At 40.4% G+C, this 25,595-nt stretch overlaps 1 protein-coding gene across 2 annotated transcripts in view; it reads left to right on the plus strand.

Moving 5' to 3' along the window:
- The window catches only part of UNC13C (unc-13 homolog C), a 550,871-nt gene that overhangs the window by 245,720 nt on the left and 279,556 nt on the right, over window positions 1-25,595 (plus strand). The window lies entirely within an intron of this gene.

Consider the following 25,595-nt stretch of genomic DNA (forward strand, 5'->3'; position numbering starts at 1 on the left):
TTGAGTTCTCCCAGTCTCTGGGAAGAAGGAAGAGGCCATGGTTCAATTCTGTCAACTAGTCTTTTTTGGAGCCTTTGGTTTCCTCCTTTCCCTTTTGCTCCAAATGAGCATAAAGCAGTTTTAAATGACTTTTCACACACATATAAGACCCAGACAATACTCCCAAAACTAAAATGTATAGAAATATCCTATGCCAATTGACTTCAAAACCATGACACACTTCAAAGCCAGGCAGCTCATCCTGCAAGGTGTTCAGGTTCGTCGACAAAAAGTATCCATGCACCTGACGTCCTTTATTGTACATGTGAATCGAGATGCATGCAGTTACACCCATATACGTATGTACAGGAACACAAGCACGTCTACCCCTGTACACGTATTTGTCTCCAGGCATCCATGCATTTTGCTTGGGGTAGCTGTTTCAGTATCACCAGAGCAATGTGTTATTCGATTCCTTGACTGCAGCTTCCGTGTGCATCGACTGTCAAACCAACCAGGATGAAATCCTTGGCAACTCGGAACTTTTCTGTTTATGATGTTATCTGTTAGTCCAGTTGAGAAGCACAGCTATAGTAATATAGAGAAATTGTAATTGTACGATAATTGTAAAAAGACAGTTATGTTAATGCATTGCCTTTAGTAAATAATGGTATAAAACGTGTTTGGACACTAATTTGGTGTCCGTTTGCACCAGTTACCGCATGGGTCTACAGGCAGGAACATACTATTTACTGGTCCAGTTTATAGACATCAATATGTTTTTCTCATAAATGGGTCAGATAGTAAATAATTCAGCTTTGTGAGCCCTGAAGTCGTTTATCACAACTGCTCAACTTTACAGTTGCAATGTAAAAGCAGTCACAGATAGTCAACAAATAAATGAGGCTGAATTCCAATAAAAATGTATTCGCAAAAGCTACATGCTAATCTGGCTTGTAAAATACAGTCTGCCAACCACCGGCCTAGAGAGAGAAGACAAGACAGGTAGACACAAGGAAAGAGCCTCAGTGTGCTTTGCTACATTGACAAATGCACTTCAACAATAAGCAAGTAAGTGGTAGATTATGTCCAATTGTTACATATTTGATCACAAATTGATATGTCTAATATTTGACATTAAATACAGATGTTACCATCTTTCCAGAATAAAATCCACTCCTAGCAGATATCGTAGAGAGAGTAAAGTAAAATAGCAAATACTAACATTAGAACAGTTTTTCACTTACTGTTTCCTATTGAATATTGTTTGAAATTACTTTTTAGGAAAACATGCATGAACCCATTTTCTCTTCTTAAGAAACTGTATTTTGGGCGCTGCCTATGAACCCGCTGCACCTGCAAAAAAAAGAAAGAAACTATATTTTAAAATCTTAGAGAGTAGCTGTATCTTTCATTACAGCTTTATACAAAATCCTGAGTGCATGATAAAAGCTCAATGTATATACTTGTAATTATTTGAAAGCAGAAGCAATTTATCAATCATTCACTCTCATCTTTTCTCTCCATATCTCTGGATGTCCAGACTGTTGTAGTGCATGGAAATGTTAACTTGACATCCATTACCATCTAGTCAATTCTGACTCAAAGCCCTAAAGAACATGCAACTGCTCCATAGAGCTTCTGAGACTAAATCTTCATGTGAACCAAAGGCCTCATCTCTCTCTCAGAAAGAAGCTAGTGGATTCAAACTTGGAACTGTGGGGGTTTCAGCGCAATGCTTAATTCAGTGTGCCACCAGGGCTCCTGAATTTATGTTGGCACCTGTTTCACCATGTATGATGCAGTAATGTATTTTAGAGCACACTATTCTAATTGATCATTTTTAACAATTTGTGAAAACCAGAGAATACTCATTGTCAGTCAGGTTGGAAATTTTCTGAGATGCTTTTGAACCAGTACTGTCTCAACATAATAGTTTTTTTTAAATGGGACTGTAACTTGAGTCCCAACTTACTATTGAACAATTAATGAATAGCTCAAAAAATGGTTTATGTATACTCCTATGTTCAATTTTTTTATTTGTTTTTTTAAAATCTTTTTATTGGGGCTCATAAGGCTCTTATTGTCTCCTATGTTCAATTTTAAACTGCCCAATACATCGGTATTTTCATGGGGTTTTTAAGTCTTGTTTCTAGAGACTACAAAACCAAACCCAATAAACCAAACAATCCCATGAACACAAACAGACTACAGACACATCAAGCTTGTCTCAGAATTGCCTTCCTCTTAATTTTCAAAACTCCACAGTTGGACAAAGAGCTTAATTATTGCAGACTTTCTTAGACAGCGTTTGATTCAAAACAGTAAGTTTCAGTTCCTTTGGAATTGTTCCCATCCTCCAGCCAAATCCCCAGGGAACAGAGCAATCTTCCCTCTTTTAGTAGACTCTAGTTTTCTTGAAAATATTTTTCCATTTTCTTGAAGATGACGGAGCAGAAGTAATGGGGAAGTGTGTATTAAATCAGAGAGTCCGGTAGTACATTATTAAATTTTCCTCTTGTGTATTGCTTATCATAAAAAGGAGGCTGAATCTATTTTCCTGGTAAATAATGTGAACATGAATACTGAACTTCCCCTTGCTCCGAGGTACCTCCTGCTCTTACTGTAAATGCACTCTCCTTTCACCACAGATCATTTCTAGAGGGCACGCTTTATTAGCTCTATTTGTGCATTAAAAAATGTGTTCTTCACTGAGGAATATCTGTGAGAAGCAGGAAAGAATTATAATTCTCCTATTTGAAAAAGTGATTGCTCAAGGACTGGAGCGATTAATTCCCATTTGGTAAACGCAATCTTGCATATAAACAAAGTCCTTTTCCAGATTGTGGCGATTGGCACAAAGGCGTGAACAGCATCCCACATCAATTGGCGCCATGAGGTTGGGCATAAAGCCCGTATCCATCATGAGATGGTCTCCGAACCTGTGACATTTTTCATTGTTATGTGCAAATGTGAATGGCTGGCCAGTTTTTGATCCTTTAGCATACCTCCCTGTGGAAGTTATTTCTTTCAAACAAATACTTTTTTAAAAAAATAAATCATTTTATTGGGGACTCATATAACACTTATCAGAATCCATATATACATCCATTGTGTCAAGCACATTTGTACATATGTTGCCATCATCATTCTCAAAACATTTGCTTTCTACTGGAGCCCTTGGTATCAGCTCCTCATTTTTTACCTTCCCTCCCTCATGAACCCTTCATAATTTATAAATTTTTATTATTTTTCCATGGTTTACACTGTCTGATGTCTCCTTTCACCCACTTTTCTATTGTCCATCCCCCAAGGAGGGGGTTATATATAGATCACTATAATTGATTCCCCCTGACTCCCACACCTTTCCCTTTCCATCCTGGTATCTCTATTCTCATTATTGGTCCTGAGAGGCTTATCTGTCCTAGATTCCCTGTATTTATAGCTCTTATCTGTACCAGTGTACATGCTCTGTTCTAGCTGGATTTTTAAGGTAGAATTGGGATCATGATAGTGGGGGGGAGGAAGCATTTAGGAACTGGAGGAAAGTTGTATGTTTCATCATTGCTACCCTGCACGCTGACTGGCTCATCTCCTCCCCAAGACCCTTCTGTAATGGGATATCCAGTTGAATGCAGATGGGCTTTGGGTCCCCACTCTGCACTGCCCCTCATTGACAATGATAAGATTTTTTGTTCTTTCATGCCCGATACCTGATCCCTTTGACACCTTGTGATCACACAGGCTGGTGTGCTTCTTCCATGTGGGCTTGGTTGCTTCTCAGCTATATAGCTGCATGTTTATCTTCAATCCCTTAAGAGCCCAGACACTATATATTTTATAGCTGGTCACCATCAGCTTTCTTCACATTTGCTTATGCACACATTTGTCTTCAGCGTTCTTGTCCTCTATTTCCTTTTACTTTCCTCTTGTCCCACTATCATGTTCAGTCTACATTTGGGTTTCAGTAATTCCTCTTGGTTACATTGCCCTTGATCAAGTGCTACCAGGCCTCCTAGACCCTCCTCCCCATCGATTTTCGATCACTTGTTCCCTTGTCCCTGGGGTTGTTGACACCCACTTCCTTTCCCAACCTCCCCTCTGCCCATGTCCACTGGGAACTGTCGGTTCATTGTTTTCTCCTCCAGATTGTTTGTCCAGCCACTGGGATCTAGATAGACATGCAGAATAATATGCACAAAAATAAGACAGACCAAAAACAAAACAACAAAATAAAACAAACCAACAACAAACCAATGACCAAAAAAAAAAAAAAAAAAAGAGAAAAGCCTGTCCTTTAGGAGTGTTTTCTGGTCAAGTCTGATAGGGTGCCAAGCCCTGACTGTAAAGTCTATTTTTTCTTTGAGAGGTTTTATTATCTTTTAATTTTTTCAATCTATTGTGCTGTGTATTTTTAAAATATTTTATTAGGGGCTCATACAACTCTTATCACAATCCATACATATACATACATCAATTGTATAAAGCACATCTGTACATTCTTTGCCCTAATCGTTTTCGAAGCGTTTGCTCTCCACTTAAGCCCTTTGCATCAGGTCTTTTTTTTCCATCCCTCCCTGCTCCCCCCTCCCTCATGAGCCCTTGATAATTTATGAATTATTATTTTGTCATATCTTGCCCTATCCGGCGCAACGTCTATTTTTGGTATGCCCCCATATCCTGAATCCAAAGTCTATTTTTGGTATTCCCTGGGGACTTTGTTGCTCTGTTCCCCTTGCTGTTCTATTGCACACTCTTAGTGTTTCGCCCCAGTGTGGTGGGGTGAGATCACACAAAATTCCAACACTGTGTCTCTAGTGTGGTCCTCCGTAGCACTGTGGGTCAGTGAGGGATGTCATGTCTTGTAGTGGGGCCGGCCCTATGGTCCTCTCTGTGTTTTGGCAGCTCTGAACAGGAATATCATCCTCAGGGTTTGGTGGGCCAGGATGTGCTCCACTCTCTCTTCTTCCCCCTTCATCTGCTCCCATGTGTTCTGGATCAGACATGTCCCTCTCCCTGAGCTGTAGCTTCAGTGCTGTCCTCTGAAGTGAATTCTTCTGTGGGGAGTGGGGGCTATCCACGTAGTTGAGATTGGGGCCAACCTCTCAGACCTCTCTATTGGTTCCCTGTTTCATGCCAGTATGTGACATTTACATCTTGGAGCACCGGGTTGAAGTTTGGTCCCTCTTTCTCTGTGGAGATGTAAACAATACCCTCCCCTTGAGTGGGTTAGTGCCATGTGCCCCCACTACCCATGTCTTTTTCTTTCTTCCCACCCCTGCTCCTTTTTAGTCGGCTACCATATGTATCCCTGGATTTGGTCTGGCCCCTGCCATGCTACCTGGACCTCACCCCAGGAATGTTTATATACAGTAGCTTTTCCTCTATGCCCCTCTTACATTTTTAATCTTACCTCAGTGAACTCATGTTGTACTTGTCCTTTTGTGCTTGGCTTACTTCGCTTAGCATAATTTTTCCTCCAGTTCTCCTATGCGGCAATGCGCTTCATGCGTTCATCACTGCATTTTAGCGATGCATTGTACTCCATTGTATGTCAGCACCACAGTTTGTTGTTAATCCATTCATTTGTTGATGGAAATTTGGGTTGTTTCCAACACCTTGAAATGGTGAACTGTGCCATGATGAACATTGGAGCACAGATGTCTGGCTGTGGTTTGTTTCTTGCCTCTTCTGGCTGTATGCCTAGTAGAGAGATTGCTGGGTCATATGGTGGCTCAGTAACCATGTGTTTTAGATATCACCAGATCGATTTCCATAGTGGTTGTAAATACCTACAGGTCTACCAGCAGTGTATGAGAGGTCCTATCTCACCACAGCCCCTACAACACTTGTTGGTCTCTTATTTTTGGAATTGGGCTATCTTTGAAGGTGTTTGGTGGTATCTCATAGTTGTTTTGACTTGCGTTTCTCTTATGGCTAATGATCAGGAACATTTTCTCATATGTTTATTGGCCATTCAGATTTCTGCCCTTGTCAAATTTCTGTTCAGGTCCTTTGTCCACCTCCTCAGTGGGCAGTTATTTTTTTTTTCTTTTCGGAAGCTAGCAGATTTTTGTAGACTTTAGTGATAAGGCCTTTGTCTGATGTGTCATTACTAAAGATGTTTTCCCAGTCTGTGGACTCTCGTATTGCTCTCTTAGTGAATTCTTTTGGTGTACACAGGTGTTTTATCTTCGGTATATCCCACTTGTCAATGTGTGCCTCCTCTGTGTTTGTGTCCTTCCCTATTTCTGATAGCCTATGTATTCCCTGCACCAAAGTTCTCAGGTTTGTCCCAATTCCTTCATCGATGGCCTTAATCATTTGGGGTTTTACCTCAAGGTCTGTGATCCACCTTGAGTTTATTCTTGTGCATGGGAGATAAGGGTCTAAGCAAATATATTTCAACTGAATTTAAACACCAAAAGTCTTTTACAAATTCTCTGCTTTTATGACCATGCCTCCATAAACCCCACATGAGAGGAAAGCATGAGGTTCATATATTGACTTGGTCATACATAACAACCAACACATGTGTTAAACATTTAGCCATGTTAAGTAAATCCTCTTTTGAGACAAAACAGTTTGGAGAGAGTATACAGATTGAACCATGGACCTGATTTTTAGGAGGAGTGATGTGTAATCGATTCATTCAGTTAAGAAATATCACTGTCTACCCTGGCCCAGAAGTTGTTCTCTAGGCAGTGAGAATACAGCAGCAATCAAACAAGTCGGTGTCCCCTTGTCCTGGAAGTCCACCTTGAAGATGGCATTCATTCAGTGATTTGCCATTTTCTGAGGACTTACACATGGATCCCTGGTGGTTTGTTGGGCTACTAACACAAGGTCAGCAGATCTAAACAACCGAGTGCCTCTGATGGAGAAAGAAGAGGACTTCGACCCCTGTGAAGAGTTAGTCTCAGAAACTCACAGGAACGGTTCACACCTGTCCTATAGGGTCACGATGCATCAGAATTGACTCAATGGCAGTGTGTTTGGTTTGGGTTTATACAAAGAAAGGGTGAACTGGAGATAAAAGATGGCTATTGTTCCAAAGTTATTAATCTAGTGGGAGAAAGAAGGACCGTATGATAGAGAAGTGATGGGTAAGAGCAAAGTGGTGGAAAGAATGAATACAGGCACCAGGGTTATGGACAGCCAGGAGGTTATATGCCCTCTCTTGCTCTTCAACTTCGGTCATTATTCCAAGTTCTGCATTTCCTTAACTTCTTGTTACGCTCCATTGCTCTCATTCAAAACCTTCGTAATCTGGCTTGAGCAATTCATAGCATCTATGAAAAGCTGCAGTGCTTTTGGTCATAGGTGAAGTGATCCTTAAAGAGCTGAGCCCCATTCCATTGACAAGGATGAATGGCACTCATAGATACTCATCACAGAATGACATGCTGACCTGGCTAAGTGTGATAATTTTACGTCTCTGTACTTCTGGGATCAAGAACATAGTCTATCATCTTGTTTTATTTCTCTGAAATCATCTCCAGTGGCATAAAATCATTACTCTCTTTTCAGCACTTCTTTCTGAATTTCCCTATTCTTCAGGAAATGTAAAACTATTAACACACCTTTTGAGTCAAGGATATTGCCTTGAAAACAAGTTTGGTGTGATTGTGGAATTTCAAACAAGGCATGTGAGTTAGGTCATTGCACCCATCCCCTACTCCGCCCCCACCTTCCCCTCCATGACACACACACACACACACAACACGCAAGCACAAACTGATGTGAGCTGAGGATCAATGTTGTGTTTGAAACATGTCAGTAAGCACCTCATCATTGGCAGTTAATGTCATTGGAGCCAGCCCCTAACAAAGCATCACAGGCCCGGTGGGCACAATTGTACAGTGATGATAAGTAAGGATGATAGCAAAGTCACAGAGAATAAGAGACAGAAGAGAGATTGAACTAATGGAGTCAGACACATTTCATGGTAGCATGCTCACCTCAGCCCCGCTTGGTGGTCCACGTCAGCATGTGGAAGGTAGGAATTGCAGGAGAGAGATATTTTTTGCTCACCAAGGCTTATATGTCTTTTGGGGACATGCAAGCCCCCTAATTACAGGTAAAGACATATGTCACAGGAAAAGGTTGTACTGCAGGTAATGCGGTAATGGGAGGGGGGTGATCTAGGGGTATACATGCAATAGGAAGAGGAGGGATTGGGGCATATATGTGACAAGATGGGCGGATCCTAGATTCAGGATGGCAGCCTAGCTTTGGACGTCACTGCGCAGGTTTGACCTGCTCTCTGGCTCTCCATGGAGACAACGACTATCTTTATCACTAGTGTGTGAGTCCAGCTTGTTACTCTTAACTGCACCCATGGAACATCAATCCAATTTTTCATTTGATGCTAACCCCATTTACTTGAAAAATTAAAGTCTAGTGCTCTTATCAGTAGTATTCCCTTGTTTTTAATCAAGTCTTTGGGGACATGGCCAAGCATTTCCAGAGACTGCAGAGTAGTTGCAAGCCGCTTAAAGGAGTACTTTTCTGGAGGGGTAGGTTGCTGCAGGTATACGCTCAGTCATTTTTTAAGGCAATAAATTGATATTTTATTTTAAAAATAGAATTTCATGGTTCATGGATTTTTTGGGTGTTAGAACAGTGGTTCACAACCTGTGGTTCGTGACCCCTTTGGGGGTTGAATGACCCTTTCACAGGGGTCACCTAATTCATAACAGTAGCAAAAATGAGTTAAGAAGTAGCACCTAAAATATTTTTATGGTTGGGGGGGGCGGTGACCACAAGATGAGGAACTGTATTAAAGGGTCACAGCATTAGGAAGGTTGAGAACCACTGTTAGAAGCTCTTTTATTTATTTATTTTTAAAAATCATTTCATTGAGGCTCTTCAGCTCTTGTAACATTCTATACATAAATTGTATCAGGGATATTTGTACGTAAGATTCCATCATCATATCCAAAGCATGTCCTACTTGAGCTGTTGGTGTGAGCTCCTTGTTTTTCCTGTCCCACCCTCGTGATTCCTTGATCAATTATATATTGTTATTTTGTATCTTACGCTGTCCATTGTCTCCTTTCACCCATATTTCTGTTATTCACCCCCTTCAGAGGGGACCTATACACCCAACCTTGTGATGAGTTCCCCCTTTCTCCCACGTCCCCCTCCTTGGCCACCCCTTTACCCTCATTTCGCTAATTCCTCTACTGTTCCTGTGGCGGTGGTTATCTGTCCTGAATCCCATGTTTCCAGAGTTCTTATCTGTACCAATGGAGGTTCCCTGTTTGAGCCAGATTTGTAAGGTAGACTTGGGTCCTATTAGTGGCAGGATGGAGCATTCAGGAACTAGAGGAATGATGTGTGATTCATTGGTGCTATACTGCACCTTGGTTCAATCTTCCCTTCCTTATAACCCTCTGTGGGGGGATCACTAACAGATGGGTTTGTTTTGGATCTTTTGATACCTGATCCCTGATCCCATTGACATCTCATCACACAGGATGGTGTGCTTCTTCCATGTGGGCTTATTTGCTTCCCTGCTAGATGACCGCTTGTTTAACTTCAAGCATTTAAGACCCCAGATGCTATACCTTTTGATAGCTGAGCACCATCTGCTGTCTTCACCACATTTGCTTATTGCACCCATTTTGTCTTCAGCAATTGTGTATGTCTATCTATAAGATAGGCTGGTGAACAATCCACAGGAGAAAACAGGACCTACTTTCCCACAGTACATGGGAAAGGAGGGGGCGTGGAGAACCAACGAACTCAGAAATAAGGGAACAACAAGAGATCTAAGATGGATGGTGAGGAGGGGTTATGTAATGTTAGGTGGGGTTTGAGCAAGAGCAATGTATCTGAGAGGAAATACTGAGAGCCAAATGAAACATGAGCATGATAGTGGAATAGGGGGAAGGTGAAAGGAAATAGAGGAAAGAAATAGGAGGCAACAACTATTTATAGAGGTGTTGCTATAGGCATGTATATTTGTAAATATATTAATTTATAATGGTATAGAGGCCAGTGTGCATTTATTTGTATATTATGTGTTAAGATTGAAGATGGACTTTGGCCCTCTTCTCAAGGCCTCCCTGAATACAAGAACCCTTTGTTTTATAGTCATTTTAAATTATATTTTGTGCTTACATTTGTATTTCCATCCTTAACTGAGATACATTTAAGTAATCATGAAATGCAGAGCCTTTTATCTTATTTTTAAATCATTTTACTGGGGCCTCTTACAGCTCTTATAACACTCCATACATCAGTCATATCTAGCATATTTGTACATATGTTGCCATCATCATTTTCTAAGCATTTACTTTCTATTGAGCCATTTGTATCACATTGTGGTCCCCTTGATAAATGATCACCTATTCTTATTTTTATTTCTTACATCAATCTTTATCTCCCTTCACCCATGTTTCTGTTGTTCATCCCCCTGGGGTGTGGGCGGGGTTATGTGTTGGTCTTTGAGATTGGCTCCCTTGCTCTTCCTCCCTCCTCCCTCCCCTTTCTCCCTACCCTGCTGGTAATCACAGCTTCCATTTCTTTTCATGAAGGGTTTATCTGACCTGGATTCCATGTATTGTACACACTTAACTGAACCAGTGTACATGCTCTGGTCTAGCCAGGACTGAAAGGCAGGACTGGAGTCCTGATAGTTGGAGGATGAGGAAGCCTCAAAGAACCACAAGAATATTGTTTGCTTCATCGGTGCTATACTGAACCCTGGTTGACTCATCCCTTCTTTGTGACCCTTCTGTGTGAGGAGATGTCTTATTATTTACAGATGGTTTTTGGGTCTCTGCTCTGACTCCTCTCATTCTCAACAATGTTTGTTGTTTGGGTTGGTTTGGGGTCTTCTGATTCCTGATACCTGATCCCATCGACACCTAATAATCACCCAGGCTGGTCTGCTTCTTCCATGTGGGCTTGTTGCTTCTCTGCTAGATGGCCACTTGCTTAACTTCAAGCCTTTAAGACCCCAGACACTACATCTTTTGATAGTCAGGCACCATTAGCTTTCTTCACCACATTTACTTATGCACCCATTTTGTCTTCAGCCATCATTTTGGGAGGGGGCGCATCATAGAATGCCAGGTTCTTAGAATGAAGTGTTCTTGCATTGAGGAAGGGAGGGCTTGAGCAGAGGTCCAAAGTCCATCTAGTTCCTCAGTGTATTGCCATATAGATATATGTACCTAAACCAATACCTATATTTCTATGAATCAATATATTTTCATAAGTGCACACCTATGTGTATATCTCTATCCATAGCTTTGCTTCCTAGATCTTTCCTGTTTTCTTTTACCTTCCTCCTGCCCCACCATCACACTTGCCTTTCTTCTGCCTCTTAGTAATTCCTGTCGTCTATATTGCTATTGCTCCAACACCCCCAGGATCTCTGTGTCCTCCTCATTGTTGCTTTTAGTTCCCTAGTTGTTCTTCTGTCTATGGCGTTGTTAGATCCCTGCTCCTTTCCCCCTGCTCCCCTCTCCCTGCAGGTCCCTCCAGATCCTTTGGTCCTGTTGCTTTCTCCTTAGACTTGCTTCCCATGCCTATTTTATAGAGGTAGGCAAATCAACAATAACCAAGACAAAACAAAAGATCGAATAATAAGAGAAAACACAAACAAAAAAAACTAGCAAAAGGAGAAAACATACATAATTCGAGGTCTGTCTCCTGACCCTTATGACTATTTCCTTACTGGTCCTAGGGGGTTCTGGGAACTGCCCTTTTTAACCTGAAGGCTATTTCAGGGGCTCCACAGAGTGGTTGTGGTCTTGCTTTGCTCCCATTGCTAGTCTGTTATGTTCCCTTCTTGGTTTTCCCCACTGTGGCCGTGGTCAGACCAGACTCACTTCCTGCCATGTGTCCCCAATATTGTCCTCTGTAGAGGTATGCTCCAGTGAGGGGACATCATGTCTTGATGTCTTCTCTGTGACTTAGCAGCTCCGTGCAGGGACATTATCCACAGGGCGTAGTGTGCCAGTATGGAGTCTAGTCCCTCAATCTCTTTTGCCTTCTTGGCTTGCTTCTGTATGGACATGGCAGGACGGCCCCTCTCCCCAACCTTCAGGTTTAGTGTTATCCTCTGTAGCACATCCTTCTGGGGCTGGGGGTGGGAAATGGGGGTGAGGGGGGTGTCAGTTTGGCTTTGATTGGGGCTGGCCCTGTAAACCTCTCTGTTGATGAGTTGCTCCAAGTAGTTACGTTGCACTCAAAGTTTGGCGCCATGGTGGGGTCTGCACTCACACTCCCATTTATGGGGAGATATAAATGGCATCCTCCCCCTGGTGGGTTAGTGCCCTCCACCCCCAGTGCCATCATCTACCATGTAAATGACATGTAAATCCTTTGGTTTGGTCTGTCCCCCACCTGATTGCCTGTACTTCAACCCAGAAAGCGTGAGCAAGTGGCTTTTCTTCTCTACCTACTTTGCTAATTATACTTGCCTTGGGCAACTCATGTTGTACTTATCCTTTTGTGATTGGCAAACTTCACTTAGCATAATTTTCTCCAACTCTTCGCATGAGACAAGTGCTTCATGTGATTATCAGTGCTTTTTCAGGGATGTGTAGTGCTCCATTGCGTGTTTGTGCCAGAGTTTTCTAATCCACTCATCTATTGATAGAAATTTAGGTTGTTTCCAATTCTTTGAAATTTTGAATTTTGCCACAATAGACATTGGAGCTCAGATGACTGGTCGTGGTCTATTCTTACCTCTTCTGGGTTTATGCCCATTAGAGGGATTGAACCCTCAGCCTTTTGAAAGAGATGCCTCTGCATTGAGATTGTTAGAAGCAAAAATAATAATAAGAATAAGAATAAATTTGGCTGTTTGGCTGTAACTATGGGTAAAGAGATCAAATTCAAAGGCAGACACAGTGGTGGCACATGGAAGACCCTGGGTAAACTCGTTAGTGTAAAATTCTGCAAGAGCCTAGGTTGCCTCCAGCTGGCTCCCCTGTCCTTTGTTTTCTTGTCATCCATCCATTCTAACCCCTGACTCATTATGATCAAATGTTGATGGTAAGATGAAATGTAGACATCAGGCTTCAATATGCTACCCATGTTCAGATAGGTATTGTTCAAATTGTTATGTGTAATTGAGCCTGTTCTGACTCATTAAGACCCGATGTGAACTGTGTAGAATGGTTCAGTTAAGTCTGTGACCTTTTGAAAGCACATCTGTAGACCTGTCTGCCACAAGGCATCTCTAGGTGAGTTCAAACCATTGATTTTTGCATCTTTCCATATGACCTTGAATCAATGTCCATTGACACCCACCTCCCGACACCATGTAGAACTTTTCCATGGGGTTTTCTGTTTTCAAGATTTCCTGAAGATGTTCTGCCCATTTTTTATCCTGTAGTGGTGCTGGGCAGGCTCAAGCTGACAAACTTTGTGGTCACAGTCAAGGCCTTAATTACACCACCCAGAGACGTAAGGCTTTCTAATAGCCCCTTGGTTTTACAAATTGGTAAAGTAAATCTAGAAGTGCTGAAGTTACTCTACTGAAATCACAGAACAGACATCAGATGAGAAGGAAGCAAGCTATGGTACATGTGAACTATGGTATTAGAGAAGAATATTGAAGGTACCATAGACTTTCAAAAGAACAAAGAAAACTCTTTTAGAAAAAGTACAGCCAACATGCTCCATGCTTCGTCTCATCAACGTTTGCACGTGTTGTCCAGAAAGACCAGTCTTTAGGACAGGAGCTCATGCTTGGAGAGGTGGAGGGGCATATCCAAGAGGAAGGGCCTCAGTGGGATAGGTAGACACAGGGCTACAATCTAGGTCATGGGCATAAGGAAAACTGTGCGGATGGTGGCACCTAACAAAAACATACCTTGGCTTCTGAATGGATTGCCTAGAATTCATTTCAATTTTCCATGACCTTCTTGAAGCCCCCTTAGTCCATTACCTCCAATGCATTGCCTTACCAGATACCATCTCATGTAACCTGGAACACTGGGTAGACAAGAAGCGCAAATTCAATGTTGGTTATTTTAGTATCAAGATATATCTTCAACTTACCAGTTTCCTACTTAGTGTCTAGAAGAGAAATGATTTTTTTAATAAACCTAGGAAAAGGGTGACACTTAGTTTTTGTGATGAATTTTATCTAAATAATATAAAACTCCTATTTCTAAGTTGTAATGTTTGTTGGAAGTCATTTCGATAGCCTCTACCTTTTTCCCTTAATCTTTTTTTTTATCGTAGGTTAAATGACAGTTTACATAGAACATGAGATTTCCATTCAATACCCATCCATTTGTGACACTAGTTTCAATTCTCCCGATGTCGTAGCCCTCTTCCTGATCTTCCTTGCATTCCCTGTGTCCATTTGCCCACATTTCCTGACCTTTCTCCCTTCTGAATTGTGTTTCTAGGCAACAAATGCCTCTTCTTCCACTCTTCCTTTTTCACCTCTCTTCTTAACTCCCAAGTCAAGAGTTTGCTCTAGGAAGAACATATTCATTTATGACTTCTCAAGACATACTAAGTTTACTCGGTTTAATTCTGATCAAATTTAGGAAATACACATTTTATGAATTTGCCTTTTTGTTTCATCTTTCCTGCCTATTACAGTTTTAGATAGCTGGCAAAAAAAAAAACACTGGGCGTGCTAGTTTAATATGGAAACTGTTATAAAATTGCACAGAAAAGAAAATTAGTATTCTCTCATTGATCTATTTGATTTTTATTTCATCATTCGCATTTAAACAAGGGAATTTCATTTTTTTCATGAAGCTCCACCTTGTGTTTTGCCTTAGGATATTGTGAGTCAACATAATTCTATGAATCTTTTAAAAAATTAATCCTTAGTATATTTCATTTAGTAAAACCAAACTGATATACATTTTATTCTAATTTCATAGTAAACCTCATATCACTTGTTTAACTGGAAGCCACCAAGCGCTATGATGAATTTTGAAAGAAAAAATTGAGTGATGTGTTTGAATTTTATAAAACTGTTCAATTATAATTTAAAGCTTATATAGATTTTTAAAGGAAAATGCATATGAAGAAATTTTTACATAAGAGTAATAACAGGCTTTAACTGCAAAGACTTCTAAAATCCACAATGGGATAAAATGGGATAAGCATGTGTAATAATTTTGTATAAAGTATATTTTTTTCTCTTTAGGGTAATAAAGCACGCTAATAGTAAATAACTTTAAGGTAATATTTGTGACTATTTTAATGTACTTCCTGCCCGCATTTTGTCTGATTTTTTTTGCTGTGTGTGTATACATGTACTTTAAGATCATACTATACAAATGAAGAAATGGCATTGAGACAGCCTCTGGCCACCCCTGCTCCCTACCAGCATCATTGCCACAGAGCAGAGATCGAACAGGTCTCCATCCTCTAACTTCCTTAACCCTGTTCTGACACCAGCCATTCTGCCTGCAATACTCTACTTCTCTGCTGGGTTCAATGATTTGTTGCCATGGCCAACCAGTATTCAGACCATACTCATTATGATGGGATTTATAGGGAAGGTCACAGGTAGCACAAGTCAGGACCCAAAGATGCTACACACACTGTCTTTCTTTTGTCCACAACCATGTGTCTTCACAGCCAGCAACCACATTTCTCTGGTCATCTGCCTTTCAACCCTGAACCTCATGGTCCGTGGCCTCTGGCTTGTTCATGAGCTGGGGAGTCCATTGTGGTGCATTGGCAGCACTGTTCCTCTGCGCTGCCTTTGCATACCAGCAGGACTCCGCTGCTCTATCTCGTGGTCATAGTGGGGTGTCATCTTAGCTGTCACTGTTTAACTCTGCAGCTTCAGACAGGCATCTCACCCGTACTCTGTGGGTGCCTCTTCTTTCTCAATGATCACAGGATTGATTCCTCTCTCTGCCTCTGAGATAGCTCACTTTTAGATACCTGGAAGAATGGAAAAGCTGACCCATCGCCTCCACTGGGATCTCACTCCATTTGCATGGTCCCAAAGTATCTGCAATAATTTGGTAGGCGTTGCAAAGCCATGGATATGACAACCATAAGCAATTTCACTGCACGACCACAGACAGTTTGCTTCCTGCTTACTTAGGGAGCTTATTCATTTTAAGTCTTATTTACTACCATCTGGATATTGTCAGCATCCACCCACTGACCTTACACTTTGGTGGGGGGGCGGAGTGAGGACAATTTTTCTAGTCTTCACTCAAGCTCTTTTGGAATGAATCGAGATAATCCCATATTCCTTTTGGTGGCTTGCGTGCTTTCTCTTGATAATGTCAACAACCTGGGAGTCCTTTCTAGCAGCTGAATATATATATATATATATATATATATATATATATATATATATATATATATATATATATATATATAATCAGCAGTCTATATCCACATATATATATCAGTCTATATCCATATATATACATATCCAGTCTCTATACATATATCCAGCCTCTCTCTCTCTCTCTCTCTCTCTATATATATATATATATATATATACACATCAGTCTATATCCATATATATTATATAAATATCCATATATAACATATATGGATATAATATAAATATAATCCCCAGGGTATTTGGGTTCTAGTGTTCTCCCAGCTCCTCCTTACTACTTTCACATCCCATTGCCGACTCCCCATAGTTCAAGCTGTACTGCAATCTGGGGAGGTGTGGACTGTTTAATGGAGATCGACTGGAAAACTGGGAAACAGCCTTGCCGCCTGAGGATGCCATTACCATGAAATAGGAGAGTGATTGACAGGTTTGCTGGGCAGCAGCATAAGGCCTGGATTTTTGATCCAGGGATATACAGTGGATGTTCCTAGAAATAGCCTCCCTTTCTTCTGTTAGGTCAGAGCAAACACTTTTTCTTGTTAGACACTCAAGTCAGTCACTATTTTCAATGTTGCCCAACCACCCTAAGTAAGGGCATGGTCCTGCCATAGATGAGGCATTCTTTCGGTATTGTGATGATATTTTGACTCTGCCTCCGTTTTAGGATTTGTGGATGTTTCCATGAGAAAACTCGGTGGTGTGAGTTATAGGTAGCTAGCAATAACTCATAATACCCCGAAAATCACCTCCGTTACTTTCTAATCAGAAAATGAAATACTCCCGTCAGTTCTCTATGATGCAGGCATGCCTAATGCTCTGGAAAATTTTAAAATACTGCTCTCAACATACTGATTCTAAGCAGATTACTATTAGCCTTCAAAACTGCCAACATAAAAGCACAAACACCTGTGTAATTCAACTAAATGTTCACAAAGTAATTGGATGTTTTGATAAACTGTCACAGTCAAGGTAACCAAGCACATATTCTAGACTCGTTAGCTCCACATAAATACCGTTGGCTCTTATGGCTTTAATCTGTTTTCATTAAATGTTTATTTGGTCAACAGTCTGCTAAATTCAAGGTTGAATGGGGTGTCCATCAACCATGAACGAAAGTTACACACACACACACTCGGTATACAACACCGAATAGATCGATCAAGAGTGCGTGTAGCATAGTGGTTTTGAGAGATACTGCTGAACTTACATCATGTTATTACACCACATTATTGTCTCTGTGGCTTGAAATGTGTGATTCTTCCTTGGTATGCCCAGTCCATTATGTTTGGTGCAGCAATGATAGAACACATTTCAGAGGTGCTCAAACAATGTAAAAGAATTCGTGCATTTGATCCAGTACGACATTGAACAGAGTAATTAGTCATTAATAAGTCAACTCTAAAACATTAGCAGAAGATGAAAAGAAGGGTGCTGATGTGTTGAGGCTGAAGGGGTCAGTACTCGACGGGGGTTGGACAATTTCAACACCTTATTTCAGAGGTATGTTCCTCAGATCTGAGGACTTAATTTTAGGCATTTCAAATCCACAGGAAGGTGTCACATTTCTAAAGGACCAGCAAGCCAAAAACAAAATAAGCAATACCAAGTATTTAAAGAAGAAAAATGCAGAGTTCCTAAGATACAGGAACTTACATGCTATTTTCAGAGTTTATAGTGGTTTTCCTGCTTTCCCCTGGTTTTCTGATTTTTTTGAGGTTGTCATGCAACTTTAAATGCCAACAGAGTCCTGTCAAGATTTAAAATGAGATTCTTAATGACTTTAGGATTTGAAGAAATGTTCACGGTTTTACATTATAGTCACTGGAAGCAGAGGGGAGGTGTCCTATAATTGTTAAAATCTTTATTAATTGGGAGTTAATCTTAACATTCTTAGTTCAATCATGTCAAGCTGTATTGTATGATTGCTACCACCATCAGTTTCCAAATTCTTTTCCTTTCAGAATTCCTTGACATCATTTCTCTTTTACACGCTCCACCATCACCACCTCTGTTCCCACCCCTGAAGCCCTTATTCTACTTGCTGTCTCTATAGGTCCATCAGTCCTGGGTTTCATATACCAAAAAACATATAGCACAACTTCAAGAGGGTGACCCCAATGACATAACACATCTGAGACAAACCCTAACATGAACAAATATAAAAGAAAGCAAAACAAAAATACAGAAAGCAAAATAAAAATACAGAAATACCGGTCATGTCCAGTGTGTATCAGAAGGGGGGTCAACTGACAGGGCTTTAACAATTCAAGTCAGATTTATGCCTTTGACCTTGTATACTCATCTCTCCAACGCACTCTTTTTAGTAACCACTTTCCTCCCAGCCCTCAATTGTGGATAGAGGGAGATAAATAAACTAGAGGTTCATTTCCTATGTAGATCCCATAAATAATCCAGTCTTCTGCAAACCAGATTCTCACAATTTATGCTCTAATACTAATCCCACCTTCAAGTTTACCATCTTTTGAGATTCATAATGGTGTGCTTCTTCCATGTGTACTTAGTTGACATCTCACTTAGATGGCTGCTTGTTTGGAGCCAAACCTGCAAGACCCCAGATGCTACTTTATCTGATAGCCAGGCACTATCTAATTCCTTTGCAATATTTTGATAAGATACATTTTTTAAAAGATACAAAATGTTTTGGTTTTGTTGCCTGGCTGACAGTTCATGAAATGCTGAGTCTATTGGGAGCTGGGAGCAAAGTGAACTATCAATAGTGACTTTTGCACATCTTAACTCATTTTTCTACTTTCAATCGCTCCTCGTGGACCACCTGAAAGTTTTTATTCAAAACTCATATGGTAGCATCAGTTTCCCTAACAAAATCCAATATTGTCTGCATGGGAAACTCAAAGCTCCTAAGTTTGATAATAGCCTCGACTTACCTTAACCTTAGTGGTCTTCTGACAACTGATCATTTCCATTTCTCTTCATGCAAATTCCTATCACTCCACTGACAGTGCTCTAAGGTCTTAGTGATATTTACTTAAATTCAATAGTCCTTTTTCCTTATATGACTCTTTTACTGCAGTGAGCACTAGCACATCATTAAACTCACAATCTCAAGATTTCTCTGTTTGATTCTAAAGGTCCATGGCTTTTTTTTTAGCCTATTAGTATTTTGTTTTCTCTGTCCCCTTATGTTATTTTTTAAACATTTTATTAGAGACTCTTACAGAGATTGAGCTAGTTAGTTTATTGTGCCAACCTGGCCGATAAACAGATTTGGAATTAATTGAAGGGTGGAGAGATAAATGCCTCAGCGAGCCTTGCCTTTATTGTCTCTTGCTCTTTGATCACTGGACCAGTGTGCAGCTGCCTTGCTTACTCTGTGCCTCCATTTGCAAGCTACACTACCTGTGGGACACCTAACCTGTGTCACTGTGATTTGAGGTTCCCTTAAGACCTGCTTTGCCACACCATTGGAATTTATATCTCTTGAGCTGCGGACTGTCAGACCCTGTCATCTGGCTGACTGTTGGTGACCTACCTTGCTGTTTGCTGCCTGTGCCGGATAGCCTGAATTGCTGTACAGAGGATTACCCAGCGGCCCTCAAGATGTGAAGGACTGCCAGTGTCTCACAACTCTCACAGGAGTGAGTTGCACTGAGCCATTTGTACTGCTTTATAATTTAATTAACTTTATTTCTTGTGTTATATATCTATCCTTTATATATGTGTGTGTATGTATATATGATTATTAGCCATCTGGTTTTGTCTCTCCAGAGAACCCTGCCTAACACAGACACTATTATAATCCATTGTTCAATTAGATTAAGCATAATTGTACAATTGCTGTCATCATTTTCAGTACATTTTCTTTCTTCTAGAACTCTTTGATATCAGCTCCCTTCTATCTCCTCCTTCCCCACTCCACCACCCCCATGGTATTATTGCTGCTATAACTTACACCGGCCAATGTTTCCATGCACCTACAGTTCTGTTTTTCATCCCCTTGAGTGGGGTTATACAGTCAGCAGGGATTCGTTATTCCCATTACTGTGGCCGAGTGTGTTATCTATCTTGGATTTCATGCATTGAAATATCTTGATTGTACAGTGTACATACGCAGGTCTAGCAAGATTATGAGGCAAAACTAAGGTCACACAAGTGGGGGGAGGAAGTAGTAAAGAACTAGAGGATAGTTCTGTGTTTCTGCAGTGCTGCACTGCACCCTGGATATATCATCCCTTCCATGGGGCCCTTCTGTGAGGGACTGCCCAGTTATCCTACAGGTGGGTTTGGGTCTCCACTTTGTCCACACTTTCACATCAATTTGATTGCTAGTTTTTAAACTTCTTATACCTGTTCCCTTTACACCTCATGATCACACAGGCTGGTGTGCTTTTTCTGTACAGGCTTTGTTGTTTTCCTGCCAGAGGCTACTGGCTGTTTCTGGATTCCATTCTCTCTCACTTCTCTTTTCACCCTACAGAGGCTTCATGGAGCAATTTTATCTATTCTCCTGGTTCTGATTGCTTCCTACATGCTAATGATCTAAATCTTGTCTTCTCCAAGCCTGCAAAAATCTGGTAGATGTTCTACTCAGAAGTTCTCCAACTGAAACAACTAGCCATATAATTCTCCTCGCCCAGTGGCACCTTTCTTGTCTTTTCGTTTCCTAGTTCACTTGGCAGAAGCACTAGAAATCCGGTCACTCAAGCTAGAGGCTGGTCACTTAACTCTTTCCCCCCTTCCCCCAAACTCCTCTATCAATACCCAACTCCTGACAGTTGTCTTTCCATATTCCCCAAATCCATTCCCTCTTTCTCATCTCCACAATGCAGCGCTAGTTGAAATGATAATGTCTAAGTTTATAAACTCCCAATTTCCTCTAGTCTTGCCTCCCTTCACCCTTTCCTTTGAAAAGCTCCTCCTCCCATGTTAAACTCTTTAAAACACAAATCTAATGTCATTTTCTCTTTCACTACAGTAGAGTTTGGGATGTTTTTTGTTTGTTTGTTCGTTCGTTACATCCATTTTCCACGTGATTTTGAAAAAAATTTTGGGAATTCTCTTGACAAAATCCAGAATATAATAGGTGTACAACTTGCCTGACATATTACACAAGACTCTTCTGTGGATCTGCTGGTCTTACCTTTGGCCACACCAGATATGGAATGTTCTCTTGGAAATCGGGTACAACCAGCATGAGAATGCTAGAATTTCCTATACAGGTTATTTTTCTTTCCATGGTGCCTTGGTCTATACACTTTCAGAGATATAATTGCATTCATAATTATTGGTGACTGAAATGTAGAGGCTGAAATGAAGAGTTGGTCATTAGAAAATGTGGCATTGATGATAGATGGTGCCAGAGATAGCATAATAGATTTTTGCAAAACCATGGACTTATTCATTACAAATAAATATTTTTATAAAAATAGTGACTGTGTGCATGAACCTTAGGAGATAGAAGATACCAGGATCACATCCATTACTGTGGCAAGATATGATGGAGAATCTCAGTATTGTCACTTAGGATAAGCCCAGGGGCTGACCCTGGAACAGATCATCAATTACACATATGCCAGTAAGTTGAAGCTAGAGAAAATTAGAACAAGCCCAAGAGGGCCCTAATGTGACCTTGAGGGTATGTCTCCTGAAGTTAGACACCACGCGAGAATAGATTTGATGCATTTAATCAGAGGGACGACATAAGACATGAAGGAGGCAAAAATCCTTACATAGAAATCTAAGACCAAAATGGATGTCAGAAAAGGCTTTCATTCTTGAATATAGCTAAAGTGCCTGGGGGAATAAGGAAGTAAAAGACACTGGCTGAGAATCCAAAGGGCAGCTAGAGACGACAATGTATTAGAATGAAAAAGCCAAGATCTAGAATTAGGAAACCAAATGACAATGACATGCTTTTAATGTTTTAAGGTAAAAGACCGGAAGAAAAATGATATTGTTTGATAATGTCCATATTCTGTTAGTTCACCTTCCTTGAAATGGGAACGTTTATAGATATCTTTCACCAATTCATAGTCAAGTAGCTGTCTCTGAAATTTCTTAGCAGAGATGACTGAGCATGTCTAGAATTGCATTCTTTTGTTGAAGCATCTCCATCTGGTAGTCCATCAATTCCTAGAGCCTTGCTTTCCCCCAATGACTTCCGTAAAGCTTTATGCTATCGTTAATACCACCAGTTTGTGATCATAGGCTACCTCCTAAAAGGATTGACCATTAAACAGTGATTCTAGGTACAGTGGCAGTATATTTTTTAATGCTTCCTGTGTTCAATTTTTTGGTCCATAATATCCCTCAATATTGCAACTCAGGGCTCAAAATTTTTCCCAACAAACTATGATGTACGTATTCTCGCTTCACGTCTTCTTAGTATCCCATAATACCTTTATTTTTATAAAGACTGATTCTTCCCCCTCCCCACCCCGAGGATTAATTCTCTTTAGCTATTTTTTATCGTTTTATTAGGGGCTGATACAACTCTTTATATCACAATCCATACATACATCAATTGCATAAAGCACACTTGTACATTCATTGCCCTCATCATTCTCAAAACATTTGCTCTCCACCTAAGCCCCTTAAAGACTGATTCTTCTGTCTGTGTCTGGTTCTTCACTACTCTGTAAGTAAAGTAAGTAACAGTGTCTGACATTCAGATGTGTTTGATCAATGTGCGTCTACACAAGTTCTAGAAACACTGAACTGCGTCTTCTTCAGTGACCCTTTAAACTCTTACCTTTGGTTGTCCACCAGTGAGTGACTTCCTGCCAGCCTTTCACCCTCACAGAAATTCTCTTTTGACAGTTTTACTCTGCACCCCTAAGCCTTACACCTTCAAAAATCCATGGTCCTCTGCGTCCTTCAGCTACATTGTTATTAGCACTTCCTTCGGTATGCCAAAAGTAGAGCGTATTACACACACCTTTCATTAGGGATATGCATGTTTGTAAACTGCATCAGGGATCATGATTTAATCAACTTTTAATCCTTATCATGGAGCACTGTGCCAGAAATGCGTGGCTCTGTACCACACGGGCAGTTCATAAAGGAAGGCAGCACTGGCCAACTGACTTCAACATAAAAATATGCAAAAGGTGAGCAGAATTAATGGAGCTTCCTCAGAGTACTGTAATTCTAGTACTAGGACTATGAATTGAAGTTGAAATCATGATTTTTTTAAAGTAAAGAAAATTTAGAGTAGCAATTTACTGTCAACTCTTTCCTCAGTTTTCCCATGGATGTTATCTAGTACCATTGATAATAAATGCACAGCGAATATTTATGAAGCTAGGTAGCTGAGAATTATTTACATCTCTTGTTTATGCAAAGGAGCTCTGATTGTATAGTGGGTGATATATGGGCTGCTATTATTTTATCCTTACCACTTTATTTTATTCCTGTTTTTTATTGTTTCTTTTGGGTTGCTTTTACAGTTTGTGAAGCACAGGAGGTGTAGGTGCATAGAGATAAGAACTGATGCAAAGGGATATAGGGGCTGTGGGGTTGGGGTGGGAAACAAGGAGGATGAGGGGTGGGGTTAAGCAAACAATGCATTTGGGAGGAGGGGGAGCCCTAGAACTGATGGTGATTACAACTCAATTTTAAAGTGATTTAACCAGGGAGCGGAGGAAGAAAGAGTTCTAAAATTGATTGTGGTAATATTTTACTGCTCTCCTTGATATGCTTGAACTATTAGATTGTGTGATATGTGGATTAAGTGCTAATAAAACTGTTAAAAAAATAACTCGCTGCCATTGAGTCGATGCCAACTCATAGTACGTCCCCTCTGGATTTCCCAGCTTGCAACTGTTTGCAGGAGTAAAAATCCTACAGGATTTTTTTTTGACTGTCATTGTGGACATAAACTTTCAAAACAATTTTTACTTCCTGTAAACCACACCGTTCGCACCTTTATGTGGGCAGCACATTTCTTAGTTGTTATTCATGCTTTAATTAACAGCTAAGCTATTGCTGTCACCTTACTCAGGGGCTAACACTTCAGCATGACAGCGGCACAAAAGGACTGGGTATCAGTGACTGAGTAGGGCACGCCCATCCTTTTTAAAAGCAAGATTATGAAGGGGAATGACCTTAGCAGCCCTTTTCATTGATAATGCTGACTTGAGCTAATTATCATCTTTGATGTTGGCGATTGTCTATGATGTTCCTGGAACTCTCTCCCCTTACCCACCTCAAGGTATGCACATTCTCCTGTCAGTTCATGCCATCCTCACCCTATTCCACTTAGGTGCTCTATAATCCACAACTTGTGATGAAAAGTTCTAACAAGTATAATTATCTGAGAGTTGTGGTGTAGAGGGAACGCAAACAAAAAACAGATTCGCGTTTCTGTCGTTAATACCTTTATATCATTTTATGCTCTTCTTAATCCATGTTAATTTCCTATAACTAGTTTAGAAGATGAGTAAAAATATCATTTACCTTGATGCATCAGCAATCATTGACAATACAACCCCCAGGGTCAAATTATTGAAACAATGTAACTCTAATGGCTTAAATATTTATAATTTTACCAAAAAAAAATCCTGTTTAAAACTACCTTTGGGGGACAAAAATAAAATTACCTTGTTAGCCAGTTATGGGCAACTAGGCAAGTGGCTGGGTGAGATAAATTTTTGGGATCTTTATTTATTTATTTGGGGGTTGCCATTCGGGTCCATTCTTTGTGTAGATGTATCTTTCTCTGTGTTCTGTAAGGAAAACTCACAGATACTGAGCTGGAAGAATAAATTTTTAAGCTAGGAGAGCAAAAAATGACCAAATTAGATTCTTGAAATTTCATTATTCTATTCATATTTTATCTTTTCACATATTCTCTAAGTTGTGCTTTCAATTTCTAAGCCTTTTGTTCGACTTCAAACGAAACAGGTTTCTCTAAGCAGAGTACCAAGATTGAATGCTTGATGCATCTGATGATAAATTATCTTCTTTTTCAAGCTTTGAAAGGAGGTGTTTGACCCATAAAGCCAGCATAATTCATTTGATCTTGACTATTCATCTGTTTCCCTATTCAATGCGAGTTATAACCAAGTGCTTAGCCTACAGAAGTCTTTGCGGAAGAGAATTCCTTTGTGAATAGCACTTTCTAAGTGGACTCAGCCTGTTAGGTTGACATATGAGACCCATGTTATAGATGCATGTTAGATGCAGGTGTAACACAGGAGGAAAGCATGCTTCCTCATGAATACAAGGGTAATACAGGTGTGAAAGAATAGCCTTCTGGTTGGATTATGGCATTTTAGGAAATGAAATAAGTGGTCATTCAATTGGTCCAAAAGTAAGGGAGGGGGAC

The sequence above is a fragment of the Tenrec ecaudatus genome, chromosome 14, assembly GCF_050624435.1.
Source record: "Tenrec ecaudatus isolate mTenEca1 chromosome 14, mTenEca1.hap1, whole genome shotgun sequence".
In the NCBI taxonomy this organism is placed as follows: domain Eukaryota; kingdom Metazoa; phylum Chordata; class Mammalia; order Afrosoricida; family Tenrecidae; genus Tenrec; species Tenrec ecaudatus.